Source organism: Thermobia domestica, chromosome 6, assembly GCF_964235325.1.
Source record: "Thermobia domestica chromosome 6, izTheDome1.hap1.1, whole genome shotgun sequence".
NCBI classification, from domain to species: Eukaryota; Metazoa; Arthropoda; class Insecta; order Zygentoma; family Lepismatidae; genus Thermobia; species Thermobia domestica.
The window spans coordinates 177,015,103-177,041,873 of record NC_137459.1 but is presented as its reverse complement, the minus strand read 5'-3'; the positions used below and the strand labels follow the sequence as shown (position 1 = coordinate 177,041,873).

Here is a 26,771-nt window from a genome sequence, read left to right as displayed (position 1 = left end):
AAATCATGAAAATGATAAAAGCCAAAATTTCCAAAATTCTCGTTTTTTTTTTTTCCAAAAATGCCGGCTTTTTTGCATCTCTATTCCATGGTGTATATCTTGCACATGATATCAAGGTCTCGTGGAGTTAAAACCAGGGACGTAGCTAGGGAGGGGCACGGGGGGCACCGCACACCAAATCTTGGTTTCGCCCCCTCAAGTATTTATTTAAAATTGTGTTATATTTTTTTTTATCCGACAATAAATGAGAAAAAAATATCCGCAGCAAACTGAAATTATTCGTACTTCTAAGAAAAGGTTATTTTTTAAACCCATTTATACTCTATTTCTTAAACATTAAGCGAACGGTAATGTGAGTATATGATCAGTAACTTTCGGGTTGGGAGTCGTCATTTTTAACATTGCTAGGTTCTTCCAGCTCATAGTGATTTCAGCCTTATAGTCGCCTTGAGGTACCAAGGGCTAAAGATCTATGCGAATGCACTTTTTTTATAACCGACTAACAAGTAATGGGTCCAAATGGATGAGTTGAGATGCAGGATGAGACATAGTGCACCTGATAGAGTATGTGAAAATATTTTTATGTGCAAAATTATAGCGGCTGAGCGCCATAAGGAACGGAGGGAGAGGGGGTCAAATTTGGTGGGAGAAGGGCTATGTTATGTTATAAAAATATATATAATAAACTGTTGAATCGTACAAATAGTGAAAGATAGACAATTCAAACAGTGGTAATTTCACATATTGACAAAAGAAAAATTGGCAAAGTAGATCAGGAACCTCCGCCGCTATTTTGAAAGCCGTCATTTTGAAATATGTGATATTTTTTTAAATGAAAAAGTACTCACGTGATATATCAATTTGGGCCAACATGTTATTAAACAGTTAATTATGAACTTTAGTGATCGTTATCTGTACTTATTTGGAAAATTTAGGACCATTTTTATAGTTATTTACGAACATTCAGGAGAATGATGACAACATTGTGAACAACTTTGTCAGAAAATTCTGAAAGGAAAATATATCTGTGATTGGTGGCATTCAAGCATGTTATCCTAAAACAAAACTGTTCTCGATGAAGGAGACAATGGAAGAGTTTGCTACACAATTCGAAATAGATTTTCCTGAATATGAATTCGTTATTGTAAAAATTAGAATCTCTTATTGTAGAATCTGTATTGTAGAATGTCTTATGGAGAAAGAAATTACAAATATTTCGGACCTGCGAGCTGTTCTGCCCAAGGCAATTTTCCCCCAAATTACGAATTTGCTGGAAATAGTCTTTGCTGGAAATAGTCTACCTGTGTTATCAGCTTCTTGTGAGTATTCTTTCAGCATGCATAAGACTCTCAAGTCCAGTAGCGTATTTACGGTTTTTTCGGGGACTTTGCTAACTTTAGTCTTGGAAATATGAAAATTCTGAAAGATATGCAATTTACTTTAATACAGTAAATAACATTTCGGGGGGCTTAAGCCCGGAGCCCCCCTAAATACGCCAAGGATCAAATCATATCTTTATTGTAAGTCCGGTCAGGACTGAACATCAGCATTAGCCGCACTTGAAATAGAATAAGAAATAGCCTCTAAGCTTGAAGAAGATAAAATTATTGACATAGGCCTATTCTGAAAGTCGTCGCACATGCTCTACAGTATGTGTCCAGCAAGTAATTTGTAAATGCAATGTTTCAGAACCTTATCAGATGGATGCAAGAAGAGCGTAAAAAGTGGTGGTGTAATACTAGACCATCATTTTACCAATTATTATTTTATATGTACTTCGTTGATTAGATTTTTTTATGCTTACGGACGTTCAAGTATTGTAGGCCTCTTTAATATGCATATGTTTGAGATGCACGGCAGACGTTAACGATTTTGTGAACAATAAAAATGTATATGAAGGAACTCAAAATCTTTAATAAATTCTAAACTTTGTTAATGCTTATTAAATTTACAGGATAGTCAGTTGAAATTATATTGAAGTTTATTTGTCTAGTATAGGCTATAATGTTTCTTTAACTATGTAGAATATTACATTTTAACGCAAAAATATGTCTTGAGAGCTTGTGTTCACTTTAGGTAACCTCATGAAAGTCATGTAACTTTTTTTTTTTTGGGGGGGGGTAGTTAATGTATTATCTGTTACCTATTATCATACTTACTATATTTTTTGTAACTATTTCTCAAGCTGCAAAGTATATAAAGGTACAAGGCAAAAATGTACAGTATATACAGGTTGTTTCAAAACAACACCGACAACGTTTGGGAGGTGATTCCTGACACCAAGATAAGACAAAAAGTATAGACCAACTTGGGTGCATAAATGCTTCCTTTCGGAGTTATAGACTGCCGAAAATAAATTTTGAAGGTCCATAGCTCAAAAACTATGCGACCTACCGTAGTCGGTTCAAGACTTCACTTAGGAACTAGTGTGTGCCCTAACCAAATATCCAAGTTTCAGAATCCTGTGATACTTCCACAACAATTTTTATAGAGGAAGTTTGGCTACGTTCATATAATCTGAAGTACTCACGAACTACATCTATAAAAATTGTTGTGGAAGTGCCAAAGAATTCTGAAACTTGGGCATATAGTAGTTCCTAAGTGAAGACTTGACCCGACTACGGTAGCTCCCATAGCATTGGAGCTATGGACCTTCAAAGTTCTTTTTTTTTCATGTTTTCGGCAGCCTATAACTCAGAAAGAAAGCATTCCTACCTACTTGAATACCTACTTGATAAATCAAAGGCAATTAAATCAGGAACCTGTAATGAAGATTTGGCTGTACGAGATCCTGGGCACTTATCACATTCGAGGTGGTGGACAAAAGCAAACAGAACTCTCAGGTTGTACATTAGTGAAGAAAGCCCCTCGCCTGAACTTCAAGAACTAGTTTTGTTTATATTAAAATCATACATGCCAATGTGGTTTACTATCAAAACAAGTAAACACTTTACAGACGGCCCGAAACGTGTTTATCAAGCAGTACAGTCTACCAGGTATTTGCCAAAACCTTTGCTTGATGTTGTCGACTCTGTGATCGAACGGAATGGTTTATTCGCCCACCCAGAACGCTTACTGTTAGCCATGACTCAAGATGACAGGAAACACATAAGAGAGCTCGGACTGCAGAGAATTCTGAAGGCAAGGCAGAGAGATGCAAGAAGGAGCACAGTAAGAACATTAATGCCACCAAAAATAAATGTTAATGCGCAAGAATACTCAGAAATTATCAACTGGATGGAATATAAATTATCTTCTCTCCCATTGTTGGCAGAAATCAGTGACGACGAAATCAAATCGCACATCGGCAGTGACTCAATCTCTGACTGGAATATTACTTTCAAGCAATTCCCAGTTCATACGCAGGCTGTTGAACGCTGTGTAAAACTCGTCGCGGAAGCCTCGGGAAAAGTTTGTGGAGCTGAATCACGAGATGCACTTATAAGAACCACTCTGCTGTCCAGATCATTTATGACTAAATTCATCAGCAAATCAGTCTTCAAAGTATCTTCGGCTACAAAATGGAGAAGAGTACTAATGGACACTGGACAGGTTCAACTAACATGGACTATTTATTCAGAACTCTGTTTCTTTCTTTTTTTCATAAAAGTAAGTTTATTGTTAAAAACTACATTGCAACTTAAATAAATATTTAAGTTTCTTAAATATAGAGCAAGTCAAAAAGTACCATGCACGTTGTTATTGTTATCACCCATCATGTCACATGACTATCTTTTTTAGGTACTGTTTTTCTATAGCATTGGGATCATTGCGCAATGGGAAGTTGTTAATTTATTCGCATCTTAATAAAACACAATGTTATTATGTTCAAAAATAAAAATACTGTAAGTTTATGTTTAAAAACAGAATATTAAATATATTTTTAAAAACTCGTAAAAATGTAACATTTTCAATATTTTGACAAATTGTAGGCCCTATGCGCGACCGGAAGATATCAACTGATCTAAACCAAATTAAAACACAATGTTTCTAGGCTCTATTTGAAGACGTTAAAAACTATTACATTACGAAAACATTTAATTCAAAAATTTAAAAAAAAAAAAATAATCACAAAAGTGATGTTTTTCTCATATTTTGTCAAACTTTAGGGTCTATGCGCGACCGGAAGATGTCAACCGATTTTGATATTTTTTTTATTTTCCTTTGTCTATATAATTCGCAACTTTTCCGCGCTATTACAACTTCGAAATAAAAAAATGAGTTTTTTCGGCCCACCCCAATATATATATATATATATATATATATATATATATATATATATATATATATATATATATATATATATATATATATATATATATATGATTAAGGCATTCAAGTTGTCCCAACGTATTTTCTTTTAGTTTTGCAGTTACAGTAGTTGCATTGACATTTCATTCACGTAATGTTTCACATTGTAGAGTAGCCAATTTGGAAAGCTAGCAAAAGATCACAGCGAAAACCCACTGGGGATTTTTTTTTTCTTCACGATTCTGATTATCCTTTGATTCTATTGGTTTCAGATGAGCTTTTAATGTAATTGTACTTTTATACTTTTATCCGGTTTCACGTGGACAATGAACGTTCTTGTCAAATCTTTGTATCCGTTTTCACACACTGTATTGAATACTTGGGAAGCAGAAGAGAGAAAGCTATTGAAATCCTATACGGCCTTATTGTTAACGGATTCAGTCATTGGATGAGAGCCTATTGCAATGATTCGAAAATCGTTAAGGTGCACAGAAACATCGAGACTATTTATTGATCTGCTGTCGAAAGTGACATCCAATACTTGAACGACTGGCAAAATGGGTTTTGTCAGCTAACGACACGTATAATAATAAGATGTACTGTTCTAAGTTTCTCTATATCTCAAGAAACAAACTGAAAAATCTAAAATGTTTCATTTGCCTAGATGTATGAATAGTGTAAACGCAGTTGACAATGATTACAAGTTACTGATGATAATTGTAAGTACAAACGTTAAAACAAATATAATACCTGACAATCTAACATTTATGTCTTATCTAAATAATAACGTAAAGTAAACTACAATTTTGTGTATAGTGTTTGTTTATATTCTGCATAACAGATGTATGAAACGTCTATTTAGCAATTTAACGAGGTACCAAAAGATCTCCCGAGCTGTCCTTTCGGAGAAAAAAAAAGTTAAAAAAAAACTAATGTGAAATGAAATGAAGTTTCTAGTTTAACTTCCCACGTTATTTTTTTTTTTTTTTTTTTGGACAGAAGAGACTGATGACCAATGGAAATGAATTATTATATAATCCGTGGTGGAATGAGAATATGAGGGGAAAAGGTTTGATTTGATTTAACTTTTAATTTACCGTCTTTTCCAGCAGCGATGCTATATGAGACGTGGACCAACAACTTAACGAGAGTCCGAACTACAGGAGCTCCCGCCGGGAATCTAACTCAGGTCTATTGGATGCAAAAGAGATAGTATTGACAAAATATATGTTCAGGATGTTGTCCACCAAAATCACTTGCATGGCCCGGGATCAATCTAAGACTTTCACGCATAAGTTGAGAAAGCTATTATTTTATTCAAGAATTTAAATTGACACCAAATTATACTTTTCAATTTTCTTCCATTTTGTTTGGGACCATGTCTGCTCCGTGGAAGAGCGTTCACCTTTTGTGTATGGGGTCCTTAGTTTGATCCCAGCTCGTGCCGAGAGAACTTTGTTATGGACAAACACCGTATACGGGGTTCTTCCATTTCCTCTTACTTTGTTCATTTCATAATTTCAATTGATTTCTCGTCATCATCGTCTCCTTTACCCTAGCCGGCATAATAGTGGAACGTAAATTTTAAGGTGGATCACTAGGTGTTCTCGGTGCTATAATAAGAGCTGCTTGAATAGTGCGGCGTTGCCAGATAGTGTCAAATGCTTACTGATGCCAGTTAATAAAGGGAATAATCATGAAATTCTGCTTGGATACTTAATGGAGAAATTAGTTTTCGACCCATACCGCAATCTCACTTCTCGAACTGCAACGCTAGAATCCAGGAATTTTCTTATTGTGACTACTACAGTCAACGTAGAAATTTGACAACAACGCATTATGGCGTTCTGCGCAAGTTTCGTCTCAAAATCTATTTCCTTAAATGTAAATTATTATTTATATAAAATATGAAACATAACACGAGAAACGGTCAAACAATATATTTATTTCGTAATAAGATCGTTACTTTAAAATACTTTACACGTACAAATGAATATTTCATAAAACGGAGCACATCTAGTAAGATCTAACAGTAAGTGCCATCTTGTGTGCTCATATTAAAACGAATCAAATATTTTCTTTTATTTGTTACATTTTTCGATATCAGGAGAGACAACCAAATGAATCAGTCTTATGCTGTATCTGAAACATTGCTCTATCTTAAAGTACAATATTTATAAGACGTAAGCTTCATTGCGCAGTAGTTAAGGGAATAAGCTAAAATACCTACTGACTTTCGGGTGGTGATCCACTTTAAATATTTATTTTTTTCCGGCGATTTTATCTATTTCCTCAGCTTCACTATGCGAATTGCATATATAAACATTTAGCTTTACGAGACAAATTTAAAACAATGGGAAATTTTCTCTAAGATTAGTGATTTTATTGGAAGTTTTATTATGTATGTTTTTACTTGAGTGTTCTGTCCGAAGACATGCTCTAGCCCACTTACCCTAACAGCGATAATTTGGGCCAATAAGTGTGTTAGGTAGGGGAAAATGGTTCAAAAAGGGTCAGATAAACTCGAAGTTACGAGTTCAAATAGTGGGATAGATCGAGATTTAGGATCAGAAAGCCTCGTAGATAAGAACTGTGTAATTATGGATATATTACATAACCAGTCATTTGTATACGTCAATTAGTATTCCTCTAATATAAAGCACTGCAATTAGCTCAGTTTGGGACACGGCGGATCAGTGGTAGAACACTTACCTCTGGTGTGTGAGGTCCTTGGTTCGATCCCCGCCCAAGTAACTTTGTGGTGGACAACATTGTGTCCATAGGCTTTCTCGGGGTAGATCTACTCCAGTTTACTCCCACACTCACATTCCACCAATTATTCCATCATCATTCACTTACCTTAATCATCCGTATTCCTTAGAATAACACGCATAACAGTGGGACGTTACATTGAAAGGTTTTGATTTCCTACAATGTCAATGATTCAGAGTCTTCACAGAGCGTGGTAGTATTTGATGGTATATTTATTAATGATTTCGATCGTGTTTGCTAGTACAAGATGATTAAATTATTTTCTATCATAATAAATGTTTTACTGGGTGAAATTAAGTCGTACATAACGATATGTTTCTAGTTGTCATCAGTAGAACTTGACCTGATGTAGGTAACATACTCTGCGACCTCAATAAGAGCGACTAGATTCCTAAAGCAACATGATTTTTGGGGGGTTTCCCAATTTTCCCGGATTTCTTCGATCTTTTAATTTTAAGGCATATTTTTTTTTGTATCATTAGAATACCTGATTCATTCTAAAGATAATGACGTATGAATCATGTATTTAATACATTTACGATACGAGTGATATTCTTCTAAAATGCAGAGCTCCTCCGTAGCTAAGCGGTTAGCGTACGCGCCTTTGGCGTGGGAGGCCCGGGTTCGATTCCCGGCGGGAGCTCATGTGGTTCGGATTCCACGTTAATCAGTAGGTCCACGTCTCATATAGCCTCGCTGCTGAACGGGACGTTAAAGTCAAAATCAACTCAACTCTTCTAAAATGCACTAATACTACTACTACTACTACAATTATTATAATTATTACTATTAATAATAATAATAATGATAATAATAATAATAATAATAATAATCACTATCCTTTTTTGTCTCAAAGATACATTTCTCTTTACATTTATTGCACTCAATTCCAGAAAAAAATACTGAAGCAAGAGAGTAGAGTCTTTTTCGAGGTACGTCAAACTTAGGTACCTGTATTCTGATCTCCTGAATCCATATAAGTTACATAATTGCATTTTCCTTAAAAATTCCTTTAAAAAAAAATATATATATATATATATCAAAATTGCTCCTGACGTTTGCACCCAAATATCCGAAGGTCTTATTCAATTCAAACGGCGAAGCTAATGTAATTAAAGCAGGAATATCTGCTCCCTAAGTAATAGTTTGTAAGTTTCATCAATTATCATATTATTATTATTATTATTATTATTATTATTATTATTATTATTATTATTATTATTATTATTATTATTATTACTATTACTATTATTATTATTATTATTATTATTATTATTATTATTATTATTATTATTATTATTATTATTATTATTATTATTATTTTGATCTCATAACGGTACGAATAAATAATCATACTTGCGTTAGTACTACTTTAGCACTATTTGCGTAAGAAAAGTTACCGCATATAATTTCAATCTTGAAAATATTGTTTTGTCCAATTCTTATCTTTACACTAATACCTATGATAGAACGGATACTCAAAATTAGAAAATTAAAGTACCGGCATAATTTCTTAATATATATTTAAATATAACGGTTAGTAATAAACTATGTTCACTTGTTTCACATTCCCTTTTAAAGCAAACAGCCTAAGCCCCCTTGTCCGTAATTGAAGTGGTATTATGTTATTATACTAATTGAATTAATGTCGACACAATATGCATACCGAACTAAATAATAATAATAATAATAATAATAATAATAATAATAATAATAATAATAATAATAATAATAATAATAATAATAATAATACAATTATAATTATAAAACACAGAATGTAGACGTTTTGTTTAATATTGCCATGACAGTATTTTCCTTATGGAATAAACTAAACTGACTTGCAGTTTGTGGTTCATCGCGTATCACATGAACTATTTTTAAATAAAATTACTTCATTCCTTCATTATTTGAAAGCATAAAGAAAAATAAATTACTGGGATAGAATTCATGTTTCAAAAAGTGACTGTATGCAAATTATTCGAATAGAGTGGGTATTTTTACAGTCTTTTTCTTAATGCAGTAGGTAATTTGCTATGTTATATAACTTTTTTTTGCTCACCAATGATATCAAGCATTTGGTCAGCAGTCCTATTAGTATAGTGATATTCTGTAATTCACTATACTAATTATGATATATATATATATATATATATATATATATATATATATATATGTGTGTGTGTGTGTGTGTGTGTGTGAGAGAGAGAGAGAGAGAGAGAACACCACATCAGCATTTGCTTTCTCTTTTTTTTTTCGTTTATTGAACTAACTATATAACACAATGTCATACTACCAATCTACTCATCAATAAATTGTTCGATCCAGTAGGGAGAAACAAATCGGGCTCATATTTCACAGCCGCTGTTGACCTCTCTCCGCGTATTAACGTGTGTTTCTCTTGTATTTAACCACGCAATTAATTTTCTGAGGTTTTAATGAAACTTTGATGAATACTTCAATTAGACGTGAAAATCTTCCACCTCTTAACTGTCAAACTAGCTGGGGTATGGTTCTAAATTTACCTGATTGGACTGTGCACACTAAACGTAGGAAATTGTGTGTCAACCAGGAGCAACATTTTGTTACTAAATGTCAACAGCTCCGTGAGAGAGTAATACAGATAATGATTTTATAAATTATAAAATTTAATGAGTACAGTATTTCTCGTATGTTTCAAGTTAACTCAAGTTGGATAAGGTTAGGTTCATACTACCTAGGTAATATTATTTGACAAATAATCAAACATTAATGCAGAGTCATTTGTTGGTGTTCATGCGGTTTAGTAACAATGCATTACTGGTATATGTGTGCCAGATAATTATATCATGCACTTGTTCATTATTATTATTATTATTATTATTATTATTATTATTATTATTATTATTATTATTATTATTATTATTATTATTATTATTATTTTAAATCAATTTTCTTATTTACTGCATTTTTATATTTCTGGTTCGTGTTAATTGATTGATTTGCATTTTAGCATCTTGTTCAACACTGAGTTTATTTGAAACGTGGAGCTACAGTTTAACTTGGGATTTTAGCCACATGACTTTCCGCAGGGATTCGAACCAGGGTTTCCAGTACTAAAGCACATGCGCTACTATATAGCACGAGGAAGTTCTTCTTCTCAGCGTTCTTGGTGTACCAAATTTATTATTATTATTATTTTCATTGCTTTAATAGAAGGTGTAGTCATGAAGTCATAACTTGGAGCAGCGATGGTCCAGCGGAAGAGCGCTCACTGTTGGTGCGTAGAGTCCATAAGTCGGTTTTCCTTCGCTGCAAATACATTTTGCTTCATTCCACCTTTTAATTGTTTTTGCATCGTTCACGTCTCTTTTAGCCCATGGCTATTCATAAGCGTTCGCCACGCGTTTTTATTACTAATGCGTACGCTTGGAATATGATGTATTTCAATGTAGATGGCTAATCACAAACGAGGAAGCAATAAAAACGCGGGACAATGTCAGCTCGAGCGTATTTGGTGCGTTTCGGAACAATAGACCGCCTGTTTAAAAGATGCCAAAAGGAAGAAAGAAAGGGAGACGTGTTGCTAGGCAAGGGGTTTTAGCAAGAAACAGCAACTTGGAAGATGCTTTGTACAAAATAGTGGGACTCTGCTATTATAGGTCCGGACCTGTCAAAAAAGATCTGGAAACCCTGACTGCTTCGCAGTATGATTTATAGCTCTGGAAAAAGTAAAATTACCGAATAGCCACCTTGGTCCCGTTCGCTACACGGGGTAACGCTTCGGAAACGCATTCTCAAATAGCCTAACTCCTATCCGCTATGCACAAACGTGGGATATTAAAATAGAACTTTCTTTTTTTTTTGTTTATCATTTTCTGGGGCTATCATTTTTTTTTATGAAACTATAAGTGGAAGTATTTTAAAATTACTTATCGTGTTTTTGAGTGTAGAATAGTGTCCGTTCAATACTCCTATAGGCGTAGTGGATTGTAGTATTGGACCTCCCAAAATTTGGAGCCCTCCCGACAACAATTTTTGTGTGCGTCCCTCTTACCCGTTCCTATTCCCATTTTAACTGCATTAATTATTATTTTTTTAATAACTTATTTTCAACTTAGATAATGCATCCAACCCACAGTGCTCCTCTTGAGTACAACATTGATGATTAGAATGTGATATTGTTTGTATAAATGGCATACACTTTTTACACATATTACTAGTAGCTAGATGCGTTTAGAGCAAAATAAGCAACGAACTGACATGAGGCATATTCCGTTGAGACATTCTCTATATTTACCGCTCTAACGAAATGACAGTTACAGAGAAGCCTCAGCGGAATAGTCACGATGTGGCAACAGGAAATGAAATAAAGTCTTTCGGTTCAGCGTCCCACAATTATGCCTGTTAGGCTGTTAGACGGATGGTTAAGACAAGTAAATGATAATGGTGGAATTAGTTGAATGCGAATTTGAGAGGAAACGAAAGTATCCAGAGAAAGCCCACGGTCACAATGCTGTTCATCACAAGCTTACTTCATTGCGGATCGAACCCATGCACCAAAGACAAGTGGTTTACTACTGAACCACCGTGCTTCCCCTTCCTCCGCTGTGGCAACAGGGAACAACTCTTGCCTGTTTTAACATTCGCCTAACGGAGATCGGGCCATTTTTGTCCCATAAATGTTTTATTTTAGTTTGTTTTCTATTTTTTGTTTCTTTTTCCGGTCATCGGCTTAGGTATGCTTCTTTTAATCTACGTGCCATGTAGTAACACTTCCATTACAATAACATTCTTTATTTGTCAACCACGAATAAACAATTTTTGTCTGGGTCTTGAATGACCCAGTTTTCGCTGTTTACGTGAAGGGTATTTTATTTGTCTTGTCTACCTCACACGACCGTCCGATTTGTTGCCATTTTACTCACTCTGCATGACCACTTCTACTCATGATAACTTGCTCATTTCCTTAGCATGTTTCAACATGTCAGCAGTGTTGCCAGGTGGCAAAAAATTCCCACAAGAACGGGAAATTCATATTAGTGGCGGGAATGCGGAATATTTTCTTCCAAATATGCAGGATATGAGATAATTTTCTTCAAACTGTGTACCAATTGAAACGCATGGTAATACATATGCATATCTGGGTGTGTTTGTGTGTGATATATTTGCGGGAAACATTGAATCATATTGGGAAATTTCATGTCTATACGGATGAGAAATTTCCTTTTATGAACTGGTAACACTGCCTGTTAGAGTAAACATCAAACATTTTAGTCCAATTTGACTCATGTAGACGAAGAATGTAAATAAACTGTGCGCGTCTGTTCTCTGTGCGGCAATAATGTCCGAGCAAATGTTTTTGAAAACTTCAGATGAGATAGTTCGTGAACTGATTAGAGAGCAACAAGAAAGTGCTGAAGCTATCATAGTCTGGGTTCTGGCTGCCACCCCCTTATTTTTAATTTGTAGATCCGCCACTGAAGACCAATATATTCACCACTAATACCTAACTTTAAATTAATTGGAAATTAGTAATAATACTATGTTCTCCTTAAAAAAACAATTAAAATTGTGATGGGTAAAAAATAAACCTATATTCGTCGGATGTTTATAGTATATTCGCTGGGCGAGTGTTAACACGTATTCTTAAAATGTAATGTATTTTCTTATTGTGTTCAAGGATAATCTAAATGTTCCAAATATTTTTTTTTCCTTTCTTCCCAAAATATTTCAAGGAGCATTTCGCGTTATGACAACTTCTTATGTGCAAGCTTTGTAGCTGAAATATTTCAGTTGTTTAAGGATGAGGCTATTATTAGACATACCTTACTAAAAACACAAAACAAAGCAAAAAAGGAATAAAGAAGAAACGGCGTAATTCAAAATAAAAAAAAATATGTTTCATATGCAATCTTCATTTTAATATCTGCTCCAGTATATTGCGTACAATATATATAATAACTAAAAATTTGCGTACAGCTGAAGAATATTAATCCACGTTTTATCCAGTTCATTTTCAATTATATGTATTGATTGTTCAGCATAGTATGGCATTTTATTAACTATGGTATACTGCGTGGGAAATTCACGATTGTTTACATTACGTACACATTAAAATAGGAAAGAATGTAATAAGCTTGCGTATATTTTTGTATAAGTTTAATCGTGGCAATATTCGAAGAATGCTAATATTACATATTTTTAACTTTCACTTAATATATAGAATTCAATATAAATTGAAGAAAAAAAGCATTTCCTAAAATGTTATGAGGTTAATGTTTTTTCAAACAATATATTGTTAATAGGGAAGAATGTCATATTTTCTTTTTCGTTCATATATAATAGGATGGAAACTTAAAATATTCACTGTTTTGCCGTAAAAATGAAATAAAAAGTTAATGGCCGTACAGTTACTGTTTAAAAAAAGGTCCCATAAAGTTATTGGAAATAGTTACATTCTTAGCAAGCCATTTTTTTTTTCGTTTCTTGTAAGGTTATATTAATCCATTTCCTGTATCAGAAACATATCCAGTTATTACGAGAAAAAAGTAGGCAGTTAACATCAGTGTTTCGAAGAGAGACAGGTTAAATTTGATCTGAGAAGAAGGCAATATTACAAAATGTAATATAGCGTGAAGCCTCTTGTAAGATTATTTCCGCCAGGCTGGTTGCATACTTTCTTCTCTATCGGCAATAAAGAGCTGACGAAGGAGGTTGAGCAAGTTATCGACGACTTCCCCTTTCCATGTATCCTACTCCCACACATTTACTCTGGCTTTCAAGTTTGTTTTGATATCACGTATAGCATCCTATAAATCTTACGACGAAAGACTGAGTTTCTGTACTTCTAGTTGTACGAACAAAAATATGGTTAGGACAATATATCGTATTTCCTGATCATTTATCCTCTCTCAATGACAGAGTATCGAACTACAGTAAAACACACGAAGCTCTTCGGAATTATTGGTTTGATAGTGAACAAAGTAGAAGCAATTTAAAGCTGTGGTAATATATTCGTTATTGTTATACAATATGATAACAATGTACCAGTCTGTGTTTCTTTCTGTGCAAATAATTCCAGATGCACTCTCTTGAATGACGATTCGAGACATCAGGTTTCACCAGAAACTTCTTAGAATATTGCAACTGTTAGCCAAATCATTTAAATGCTATGTAGCGTTGGGTCCAGGAAGAAGGAATTGTAGCTAATTGTTGCGCTTATGATTTATTTTCCCATCGATACTATTTTAAATTCATTTTTCTCTGATTTTCTTAACATTTTTAACTTGTTTATGCGCTTTATAGATAAACACAAAACCACAACAAAACATTCTAAAAGTTGTCATTTGTAACAGGCGACTTATAGAAATAAGATGGAAACTCAATGTATGCTATTTCATTTCCTTTCTCCGATGTGCTAGTAAATTTCTATAATTATTTTGATAGGTTTGGTTAGGTTTGTCAAGCATAACCTAACTGAGAAAAAACATCAGAAATGAGGTTGATCAAATATAATTATATTCAAATACAAGTAAAGGTCATGTTCTGTACAGACTGGTCATCCACATGATCTTTAAAAATTGTTTAGTAACAACTGTTTGTGCCTATTTTAAATTACTTCTGGATATTATAAGTGTATCACCATGGAAAATAAGTAGCAGTCCCAAACGTTGTATTTAGACAACAAAACAAGATCGGCCACGAAAGCCAACGAAATCCGATATTGCGATGTTCCACACAAAAGTGAAATTCATCTCTACAACATACCTGACATTCGAGAACATCATCATTGCATGTCTATTATGTGATTAATGGAAGGTAGCAGCAACAATAGGGTCGAGAAAATATATCAATCTGAACGCTAACTGTTCGAGGCTGTGCATCAAATCGAAATTATCACGCCAGTATTCGAGATGCGACTGTCCAGTCTGCCACACCATGTGAATAAAAAATACGCTTTCTCGGTCCGTAGTATGAAGCAGCCGTCGGAATTTGAAAATTCGTTTTGTATTTCATTTAAGGAGCCATCGAGTCCACATTCGCATCAATATAACTGCATTGAACAGAGTAAAGTAATTTTATGGAAGGATAATTCGCACTAGCTATGCCTCAATTATTTCGCAATTAAAAGCGGAAATGTGCTAAAATTGCTCTCCCATACAACAACAAGACATTGCTCGACTGCCTAGACATATTTACGTCACGTCACGTCAGTATTAAATTGGGCCATTAGATCGGGCCATTTTTGTCCCATAAATGTTTTATTTTAGTTTGTTTTCTATTTTTTGTTTCTTTTTCCGGTCATCGGCTTAGGTATGCTTCTTTTAATCTACGTGCCATGTAGTAACACTTCCATTACAATAACATTCTTTATTTGTCAACCACGAATAAACAATTTTTGTCTGGGTCTTGAATGACCCAGTTTTCGCTGTTTACGTGAAGGGTATTTTATTTGTCTTGTCTACCTCACACGACCGTCCGATTTGTTGCCATTTTACTCACTCTGCATGACCACTTCTACTCATGATAACTTGCTCATTTCCTTAGCATGTTTCAACATGTCAGCAGTGTTGCCAGGTGGCAAAAAATTCCCACAAGAACGGGAAATTCATATTAGTGGCGGGAATGCGGAATATTTTCTTCCAAATATGCAGGATATGAGATAATTTTCTTCAAACTGTGTACCAATTGAAACGCATGGTAATACATATGCATATCTGGGTGTGTTTGTGTGTGATATATTTGCGGGAAACATTGAATCATATTGGGAAATTTCATGTCTATACGGATGAGAAATTTCCTTTTATGAACTGGTAACACTGCCTGTTAGAGTAAACATCAAACATTTTAGTCCAATTTGACTCATGTAGACGAAGAATGTAAATAAACTGTGCGCGTCTGTTCTCTGTGCGGCAATAATGTCCGAGCAAATGTTTTTGAAAACTTCAGATGAGATAGTTCGTGAACTGATTAGAGAGCAACAAGAAAGTGCTGAAGCTATCATAGTCTGGGTTCTGGCTGCCACCCCCTTATTTTTAATTTGTAGATCCGCCACTGAAGACCAATATATTCACCACTAATACCTAACTTTAAATTAATTGGAAATTAGTAATAATACTATGTTCTCCTTAAAAAAACAATTAAAATTGTGATGGGTAAAAAATAAACCTATATTCGTCGGATGTTTATAGTATATTCGCTGGGCGAGTGTTAACACGTATTCTTAAAATGTAATGTATTTTCTTATTGTGTTCAAGGATAATCTAAATGTTCCAAATATTTTTTTTTCCTTTCTTCCCAAAATATTTCAAGGAGCATTTCGCGTTATGACAACTTCTTATGTGCAAGCTTTGTAGCTGAAATATTTCAGTTGTTTAAGGATGAGGCTATTATTAGACATACCTTACTAAAAACACAAAACAAAGCAAAAAAGGAATAAAGAAGAAACGGCGTAATTCAAAATAAAAAAAAATATGTTTCATATGCAATCTTCATTTTAATATCTGCTCCAGTATATTGCGTACAATATATATAATAACTAAAAATTTGCGTACAGCTGAAGAATATTAATCCACGTTTTATCCAGTTCATTTTCAATTATATGTATTGATTGTTCAGCATAGTATGGCATTTTATTAACTATGGTATACTGCGTGGGAAATTCACGATTGTTTACATTACGTACACATTAAAATAGGAAAGAATGTAATAAGCTTGCGTATATTTTTGTATAAGTTTAATCGTGGCAATATTCGAAGAATGCTAATATTACATATTTTTAACTTTCACTTAATATATAGAATTCAATATAAATTGAAGAAAAAAAGCATTTCCTAAAATGTTATGAGGTTAATGTTTTTTCAAACAATATATTGTTAATAGGGAAGAATGTCATATTTTCTTTTTCGTTCATATATAATAGGATGGAAACTTAAAATATTCACTGTTTTGCCGTAAAAATGAAATAAAAAGTTAATGGCCGTACAGTTACTGTTTAAAAAAAGGTCCCATAAAGTTATTGGAAATAGTTACATTCTTAGCAAGCCATTTTTTTTTTCGTTTCTTGTAAGGTTATATTAATCCATTTCCTGTATCAGAAACATATCCAGTTATTACGAGAAAAAAGTAGGCAGTTAACATCAGTGTTTCGAAGAGAGACAGGTTAAATTTGATCTGAGAAGAAGGCAATATTACAAAATGTAATATAGCGTGAAGCCTCTTGTAAGATTATTTCCGCCAGGCTGGTTGCATACTTTCTTCTCTATCGGCAATAAAGAGCTGACGAAGGAGGTTGAGCAAGTTATCGACGACTTCCCCTTTCCATGTATCCTACTCCCACACATTTACTCTGGCTTTCAAGTTTGTTTTGATATCACGTATAGCATCCTATAAATCTTACGACGAAAGACTGAGTTTCTGTACTTCTAGTTGTACGAACAAAAATATGGTTAGGACAATATATCGTATTTCCTGATCATTTATCCTCTCTCAATGACAGAGTATCGAACTACAGTAAAACACACGAAGCTCTTCGGAATTATTGGTTTGATAGTGAACAAAGTAGAAGCAATTTAAAGCTGTGGTAATATATTCGTTATTGTTATACAATATGATAACAATGTACCAGTCTGTGTTTCTTTCTGTGCAAATAATTCCAGATGCACTCTCTTGAATGACGATTCGAGACATCAGGTTTCACCAGAAACTTCTTAGAATATTGCAACTGTTAGCCAAATCATTTAAATGCTATGTAGCGTTGGGTCCAGGAAGAAGGAATTGTAGCTAATTGTTGCGCTTATGATTTATTTTCCCATCGATACTATTTTAAATTCATTTTTCTCTGATTTTCTTAACATTTTTAACTTGTTTATGCGCTTTATAGATAAACACAAAACCACAACAAAACATTCTAAAAGTTGTCATTTGTAACAGGCGACTTATAGAAATAAGATGGAAACTCAATGTATGCTATTTCATTTCCTTTCTCCGATGTGCTAGTAAATTTCTATAATTATTTTGATAGGTTTGGTTAGGTTTGTCAAGCATAACCTAACTGAGAAAAAACATCAGAAATGAGGTTGATCAAATATAATTATATTCAAATACAAGTAAAGGTCATGTTCTGTACAGACTGGTCATCCACATGATCTTTAAAAATTGTTTAGTAACAACTGTTTGTGCCTATTTTAAATTACTTCTGGATATTATAAGTGTATCACCATGGAAAATAAGTAGCAGTCCCAAACGTTGTATTTAGACAACAAAACAAGATCGGCCACGAAAGCCAACGAAATCCGATATTGCGATGTTCCACACAAAAGTGAAATTCATCTCTACAACATACCTGACATTCGAGAACATCATCATTGCATGTCTATTATGTGATTAATGGAAGGTAGCAGCAACAATAGGGTCGAGAAAATATATCAATCTGAACGCTAACTGTTCGAGGCTGTGCATCAAATCGAAATTATCACGCCAGTATTCGAGATGCGACTGTCCAGTCTGCCACACCATGTGAATAAAAAATACGCTTTCTCGGTCCGTAGTATGAAGCAGCCGTCGGAATTTGAAAATTCGTTTTGTATTTCATTTAAGGAGCCATCGAGTCCACATTCGCATCAATATAACTGCATTGAACAGAGTAAAGTAATTTTATGGAAGGATAATTCGCACTAGCTATGCCTCAATTATTTCGCAATTAAAAGCGGAAATGTGCTAAAATTGCTCTCCCATACAACAACAAGACATTGCTCGACTGCCTAGACATATTTACGTCACGTCACGTCAGTATTAAATTGGGCCATTAGATCGGGCCATTTTTGTCCCATAAATGTTTTATTTTAGTTTGTTTTCTATTTTTTGTTTCTTTTTCCGGTCATCGGCTTAGGTATGCTTCTTTTAATCTACGTGCCATGTAGTAACACTTCCATTACAATAACATTCTTTATTTGTCAACCACGAATAAACAATTTTTGTCTGGGTCTTGAATGACCCAGTTTTCGCTGTTTACGTGAAGGGTATTTTATTTGTCTTGTCTACCTCACACGACCGTCCGATTTGTTGCCATTTTACTCACTCTGCATGACCACTTCTACTCATGATAACTTGCTCATTTCCTTAGCATGTTTCAACATGTCAGCAGTGTTGCCAGGTGGCAAAAAATTCCCACAAGAACGGGAAATTCATATTAGTGGCGGGAATGCGGAATATTTTCTTCCAAATATGCAGGATATGAGATAATTTTCTTCAAACTGTGTACCAATTGAAACGCATGGTAATACATATGCATATCTGGGTGTGTTTGTGTGTGATATATTTGCGGGAAACATTGAATCATATTGGGAAATTTCATGTCTATACGGATGAGAAATTTCCTTTTATGAACTGGTAACACTGCCTGTTAGAGTAAACATCAAACATTTTAGTCCAATTTGACTCATGTAGACGAAGAATGTAAATAAACTGTGCGCGTCTGTTCTCTGTGCGGCAATAATGTCCGAGCAAATGTTTTTGAAAACTTCAGATGAGATAGTTCGTGAACTGATTAGAGAGCAACAAGAAAGTGCTGAAGCTATCATAGTCTGGGTTCTGGCTGCCACCCCCTTATTTTTAATTTGTAGATCCGCCACTGAAGACCAATATATTCACCACTAATACCTAACTTTAAATTAATTGGAAATTAGTAATAATACTATGTTCTCCTTAAAAAAACAATTAAAATTGTGATGGGTAAAAAATAAACCTATATTCGTCGGATGTTTATAGTATATTCGCTGGGCGAGTGTTAACACGTATTCTTAAAATGTAATGTATTTTCTTATTGTGTTCAAGGATAATCTAAATGTTCCAAATATTTTTTTTTCCTTTCTTCCCAAAATATTTCAAGGAGCATTTCGCGTTATGACAACTTCTTATGTGCAAGCTTTGTAGCTGAAATATTTCAGTTGTTTAAGGATGAGGCTATTATTAGACATACCTTACTAAAAACACAAAACAAAGCAAAAAAGGAATAAAGAAGAAACGGCGTAATTCAAAATAAAAAAAAATATGTTTCATATGCAATCTTCATTTTAATATCTGCTCCAGTATATTGCGTACAATATATATAATAACTAAAAATTTGCGTACAGCTGAAGAATATTAATCCACGTTTTATCCAGTTCATTTTCAATTATATGTATTGATTGTTCAGCATAGTATGGCATTTTATTAACTATGGTATACTGCGTGGGAAATTCACGATTGTTTACATTACGTACACATTAAAATAGGAAAGAATGTAATAAGCTTGCGTATATTTTTGTATAAGTTTAATCGTGGCAATATTCGAAGAATGCTAATATTACATATTTTTAACTTTCACTTAATATATAGAATTCAATATAAATTGAAGAAAAAAAGCATTTCCTAAAATGTTATGAGGTTAATGTTTTTTCAAACAATATATTGTTAATAGGGAAGAATGTCATATTTTCTTTTTCGTTCATATATAATAGGATGGAAACTTAAAATATTCACTGTTTTGCCGTAAAAATGAAATAAAAAGTTAATGGCCGTACAGTTACTGTTTAAAAAAAGGTCCCATAAAGTTATTGGAAATAGTTACATTCTTAGCAAGCCATTTTTTTTTTCGTTTCTTGTAAGGTTATATTAATCCATTTCCTGTATCAGAAACATATCCAGTTATTACGAGAAAAAAGTAGGCAGTTAACATCAGTGTTTCGAAGAGAGACAGGTTAAATTTGATCTGAGAAGAAGGCAATATTACAAAATGTAATATAGCGTGAAGCCTCTTGTAAGATTATTTCCGCCAGGCTGGTTGCATACTTTCTTCTCTATCGGCAATAAAGAGCTGACGAAGGAGGTTGAGCAAGTTATCGACGACTTCCCCTTTCCATGTATCCTACTCCCACACATTTACTCTGGCTTTCAAGTTTGTTTTGATATCACGTATAGCATCCTATAAATCTTACGACGAAAGACTGAGTTTCTGTACTTCTAGTTGTACGAACAAAAATATGGTTAGGACAATATATCGTATTTCCTGATCATTTATCCTCTCTCAATGACAGAGTATCGAACTACAGTAAAACACACGAAGCTCTTCGGAATTATTGGTTTGATAGTGAACAAAGTAGAAGCAATTTAAAGCTGTGGTAATATATTCGTTATTGTTATACAATATGATAACAATGTACCAGTCTGTGTTTCTTTCTGTGCAAATAATTCCAGATGCACTCTCTTGAATGACGATTCGAGACATCAGGTTTCACCAGAAACTTCTTAGAATATTGCAACTGTTAGCCAAATCATTTAAATGCTATGTAGCGTTGGGTCCAGGAAGAAGGAATTGTAGCTAATTGTTGCGCTTATGATTTATTTTCCCATCGATACTATTTTAAATTCATTTTTCTCTGATTTTCTTAACATTTTTAACTTGTTTATGCGCTTTATAGATAAACACAAAACCACAACAAAACATTCTAAAAGTTGTCATTTGTAACAGGCGACTTATAGAAATAAGATGGAAACTCAATGTATGCTATTTCATTTCCTTTCTCCGATGTGCTAGTAAATTTCTATAATTATTTTGATAGGTTTGGTTAGGTTTGTCAAGCATAACCTAACTGAGAAAAAACATCAGAAATGAGGTTGATCAAATATAATTATATTCAAATACAAGTAAAGGTCATGTTCTGTACAGACTGGTCATCCACATGATCTTTAAAAATTGTTTAGTAACAACTGTTTGTGCCTATTTTAAATTACTTCTGGATATTATAAGTGTATCACCATGGAAAATAAGTAGCAGTCCCAAACGTTGTATTTAGACAACAAAACAAGATCGGCCACGAAAGCCAACGAAATCCGATATTGCGATGTTCCACACAAAAGTGAAATTCATCTCTACAACATACCTGACATTCGAGAACATCATCATTGCATGTCTATTATGTGATTAATGGAAGGTAGCAGCAACAATAGGGTCGAGAAAATATATCAATCTGAACGCTAACTGTTCGAGGCTGTGCATCAAATCGAAATTATCACGCCAGTATTCGAGATGCGACTGTCCAGTCTGCCACACCATGTGAATAAAAAATACGCTTTCTCGGTCCGTAGTATGAAGCAGCCGTCGGAATTTGAAAATTCGTTTTGTATTTCATTTAAGGAGCCATCGAGTCCACATTCGCATCAATATAACTGCATTGAACAGAGTAAAGTAATTTTATGGAAGGATAATTCGCACTAGCTATGCCTCAATTATTTCGCAATTAAAAGCGGAAATGTGCTAAAATTGCTCTCCCATACAACAACAAGACATTGCTCGACTGCCTAGACATATTTACGTCACGTCACGTCAGTATTAAATTGTAAGTCCCTGGCCTGCATCGAGAAGCTGCATTGCTAATATATTTACTATACTTCAATCTTCTACAAATGTCAAATCAATGTTGTCTTGATATTGCATCATTTTAGTACCCAGTAGTTCCTGAAGAAAACAATCTCACGTAGCGAAAAAATAAACTGTTGAGTTTATTTATTATTTTTTTTAAAGATGATAATTGTACATTTTGAGTATTGCTAACAGAATGATGCGGAAATTATATATATACTGAGTCTCGTGTCCATTTTTATACCTAGAAAGACCAAGGGGGTCAATTTAGCCCGCGACTACTTTTTTTTTTATTTTTAGTTTATATGCATTAGTATGCATTCAGGATTCTCTGTTTTTTATTGCTGTTGTTTCTTTTAATGAAATATGTATTTTCGCTTTCTTTCAACTATAATATACTGCATTTTTGTAAAAAAAAAAAAAAAAAAAAAAATCATGTTGGCGCGGGCCGATTTGACTTTTCCTTCTTCATAGGTGCTACAGATTTTTGTATTCCCCAAATCTCCTTTTATTTGTATTCTTATATCTAAAACTGCTATTATTTTTTTTAAAATATGTTATTGTTCTCCTTTATATTAACACTTACGATTTCGTAGAACTTGTGGAGTGTTAGTTATAATACTACAGGGTGATTTTTTTTTAACTCACGAATTTCATTTGGATCTAGAATTTCTAACAGAAGTCCGATTTTCATGCGGTTTGTGGCAAATGATCAAGAGAGGACGGAATATTTATGGGACTATGTTTACTGGTTTAAGTTCATCCTGGGTAATATTGGCCAAACCTCAAGAAAAACCGCAAATATTCGCCAGTGTACCTTACAATTGGAATCAAGTGCAGTGCGGTATGAAGATTTGAGTTTCCTTCGTACATGGAAACCTCGCCAATGTCAATAAGAATAAGAAATAGGAAACTGGGCCGTTGTATTGGGAATTGCGCTGTACAATTTTGTGCTACTGTGTGAGTATAATCAGGACACAGTGAGGATAGTGTACTCTTTGGAGCAACATGAGTTTGTCGTTAAAACTGTTTGGTAAACAGAATCTGCTGTTGCTTCGCGAAGGTAATTTAGAAACAAATTTGCCGCACGTTCTGCTCCAGATATTAACATAATATACCTATGGTCGCTAGTGAATAAATTGGAATAAACAGGATCGCTTCTGAGTGTGACAGGGATGCATCGGACCCTGTAGGCAGCTCTTGTGGAAAATGTCATTTATGGACTCCTTAGGTCGCCCAAGAAATCTCTCCATCGTTTGTCGCAAGAAATCGGCTGTAGCTATTCAACATGGGACTTTTGGGTGTTACCGCTAACACTTAATTTGTATTCTGCAATTTCGCTTCAAAAATCCAAAACCTCATTCCAGTTGCAAGTACACTGGTGAATATTTGCTGGTTTTCTTGAGGCGTAGCCGATACTACCTCTGATGAATTTAAACCAGTAAACATAATCCCAAACATCCCCTATTCTTACTTTATCACTTGTCGCAAACTGCATGAAAATCGGACTTCAGTTAGAAATTCTAGACCCAAATGAAATCCGTGAGTTTTGAAAGAATCACTCTGTAGTTTTCTGCGTACTACTATAAGAAGTTTAGTATAATATATAAGCAGTTTTACGCACTAAATTTAGCCTCTTTTTTTACAAATAAAAAAAGTATAATTCATTGAAAAGTTTCTTTAAAAAATAGTTTAACACGTTAACTCAAATGGAACAAATATATTCAGAAAGTTACTTAAAACCAGTGCGGGTAAATTTGATCCCCCGTTATTTCTTCACGTAGCAGATGCGAGCATGACCCTTTTAGCGTTAAAGGTGAGTTCATTTACCGAGTTTCATCGCACAAACTTAAGTTCCCATGAAATATTACATTTGTTGAATCCCCATACTCCCCTTAGAATAAGAATTTTAATAAAAGTGACATAATAAAAAAATCAGTTCAAAGTAGGTATTATGTTAAAATATTCAATTTAAAGGTTCGACCGTTTCCATGTAATGTTGAGAAGACATCTCTTTCATGTTTCTAATTATATGCGTATTTCAAGGTTCTACACACAGTATCATAGTTACGAAGATCTGATGATTGAAGAAGCAGCATTTGAGTTTCCCTTTCCTCTGTAGGGGAGGTATTTTGCAAAATCCTCTCTTGCCTCCACCATAGGACCCAATAAAATATTTATACAAAATTCCAAATTTCTATATTTATCACTTCCGGATATCTGGTGATTACCAAAAATAACATGCAAGATTACCTCATCCCTTAGGCGCCGAATTTCTCAAATTCTCGACTTATTTAGAGCCTAGAACCCAAGAAGAAAACATTAAAAGAATCCAAGGTTCCACAGCTAGTAGCCTGTGATATCTTGTGATTGGACAAACAAATTCAAGTCTCCCTCCCCCTTAGAGAACTCATTGCGCGAAAGTACATGTTATCTATAGCCTGCAACAAAATAATTATATATAATTTAGAACTCTAATCATAATCCAACAACTGCTGATGAGTGTGTCAGTGACTGATTCAAATTAGATAGGTTCATTTCTCACAAAATTTCACAAACAATAGCTCATATTCATAATGGGTGATTTGGGATTTAGAGAGGCTGTATGAAACGTACCTCTACACTTAACGTGGGGTCCGAATCATATGAGTTCTCACAAGACAAAAAGCAGTTTATGATTTAGGTGTTTTGTTCCGACACGGTCTTCTCGAAAATGTATCTTACGATTTTGAGATTTTGTGCGTAAATATGTTTTTTGGTAACTCCACGATATGGAATAACACATTCACTTAAACAAAATAAAAAAAATAAAAAAAGAAGGTTGCTGCCTGAAAGGTTGCATTTTTCTTAGACAAACATTTGCGAAATTATATTTAAATAATTTGAGGAAGAACGCTTATTACTGCAGCCCTTGGCATTTCATTGAATGTACTAGAGCATTGTCTGATAACCAGTTTGTAATCATTTAGAAACTACATTTATTCTGCGGTATTGGTAGGCAAGATTATTTATTATGATCTACCTACGTATGTTGTATTATTTAAGAAAATATGTTATTATTATTATTATTATTATTATTATTATTATTATTATTATTATTATTATTATTATTATGTTACAAATGACACACAAGTCAGATATGTGTGAATGTGATACATATTTTGAATATAATGTATGCCCTTAGTTTAATGTAAAAATTATAATTCTCATTGTCAATACCGATAAGAGCCGTTGGACTGCAGCTTAACGTAGTTCCCGAACCAATCTCACTTGTTCAGTTCAGGAGTAAATACTGGTCTTTTCCATTGAATTTGCAAACATTAGTGATTTGTTTAATGAGGATGCCAGAGTTGCATTTCCCAAGCAACCAAATCGTGGGTGCTTTTTGTGCATGGGACACCTAATTTAACTTACAGAGAATACGCATGTGGTTTCAATCCTCCCTTAAATTGTCGTCTCAGCCCATATAGTATATACTTATAAAATAGATCTCAAAGTTCAAATTAGTAAATATATTTACACTAGAAGAGGTGGTGGTATATAAAGATTAACTTGCAGAGGGAATTACTTGAATTAAAAGTCAATGGAGAAGGTCTTGGAGTTTAACATCCTTTGGTTATGCACGCAAGGCTAAAGGAAACGTTGATTAAAGCAAGTGGATGAAGATGGAATAATTGGTCTAATCAGAAAGTGGGATAAAACGGGAAAACTCCGAGAAATATCACGAGGACGATGTTGTCCACCACAAACTTACTTGGCTGGGGATAGAAACAGGGACCCCACGCAGCATAGGTAAGCGCTCTAGCACCGAGCCACCGTGCTCCCCATGTTTTTTTTTTTTTTTTACAAAATTGATAATTGAAACAAATGTAAAATGTTATAAAATTAGAAGTAAAGGATGTCAATGAAATTATTCATTTATAACTATATAACTATATATATATATATATATATATATATATATATATATATATATATATATATATATATATATATATATATGGAGATAGATATTGTGTGTGTATGTGATTGATCTCAGGATTGTTTGTAAAAAATTTCCAAATGATAGTACAATCGTTGTAGAGTCTATCCTCAGGCTTCAAGGAAAATTACGGCCACTTTGGAAAAAGTGGCTTGCTTTATTGCGCTTTCGTAGTGGAACCACACTTTACGTTTTCGAAATAAGCCAGCAATAGGCTCTTGCAAAATAGCCGTTTTACATGGTTTTCTAATAAAAGAAAAAAAGTAAAAAGTAAATAAATAATTCTGATGATTTCTAACAATTATAAATTGAAACATAACTGCTGAAAAATTTAATTAACTACACTAAATATTAACATTTTTGACCCATTAATTTAATGCCTATTTT

At 33.8% G+C, this 26,771-nt stretch overlaps 1 protein-coding gene across 1 annotated transcript in view; it reads left to right on the top strand.

The window, feature by feature from the left end:
• The window catches only part of LOC145687377 (cytosolic carboxypeptidase 6), a 2,130,613-nt gene that overhangs the window by 837,889 nt on the left and 1,265,953 nt on the right, over nucleotides 1–26,771 (top strand). The gene's annotated exons all lie outside the window — the stretch shown is intronic.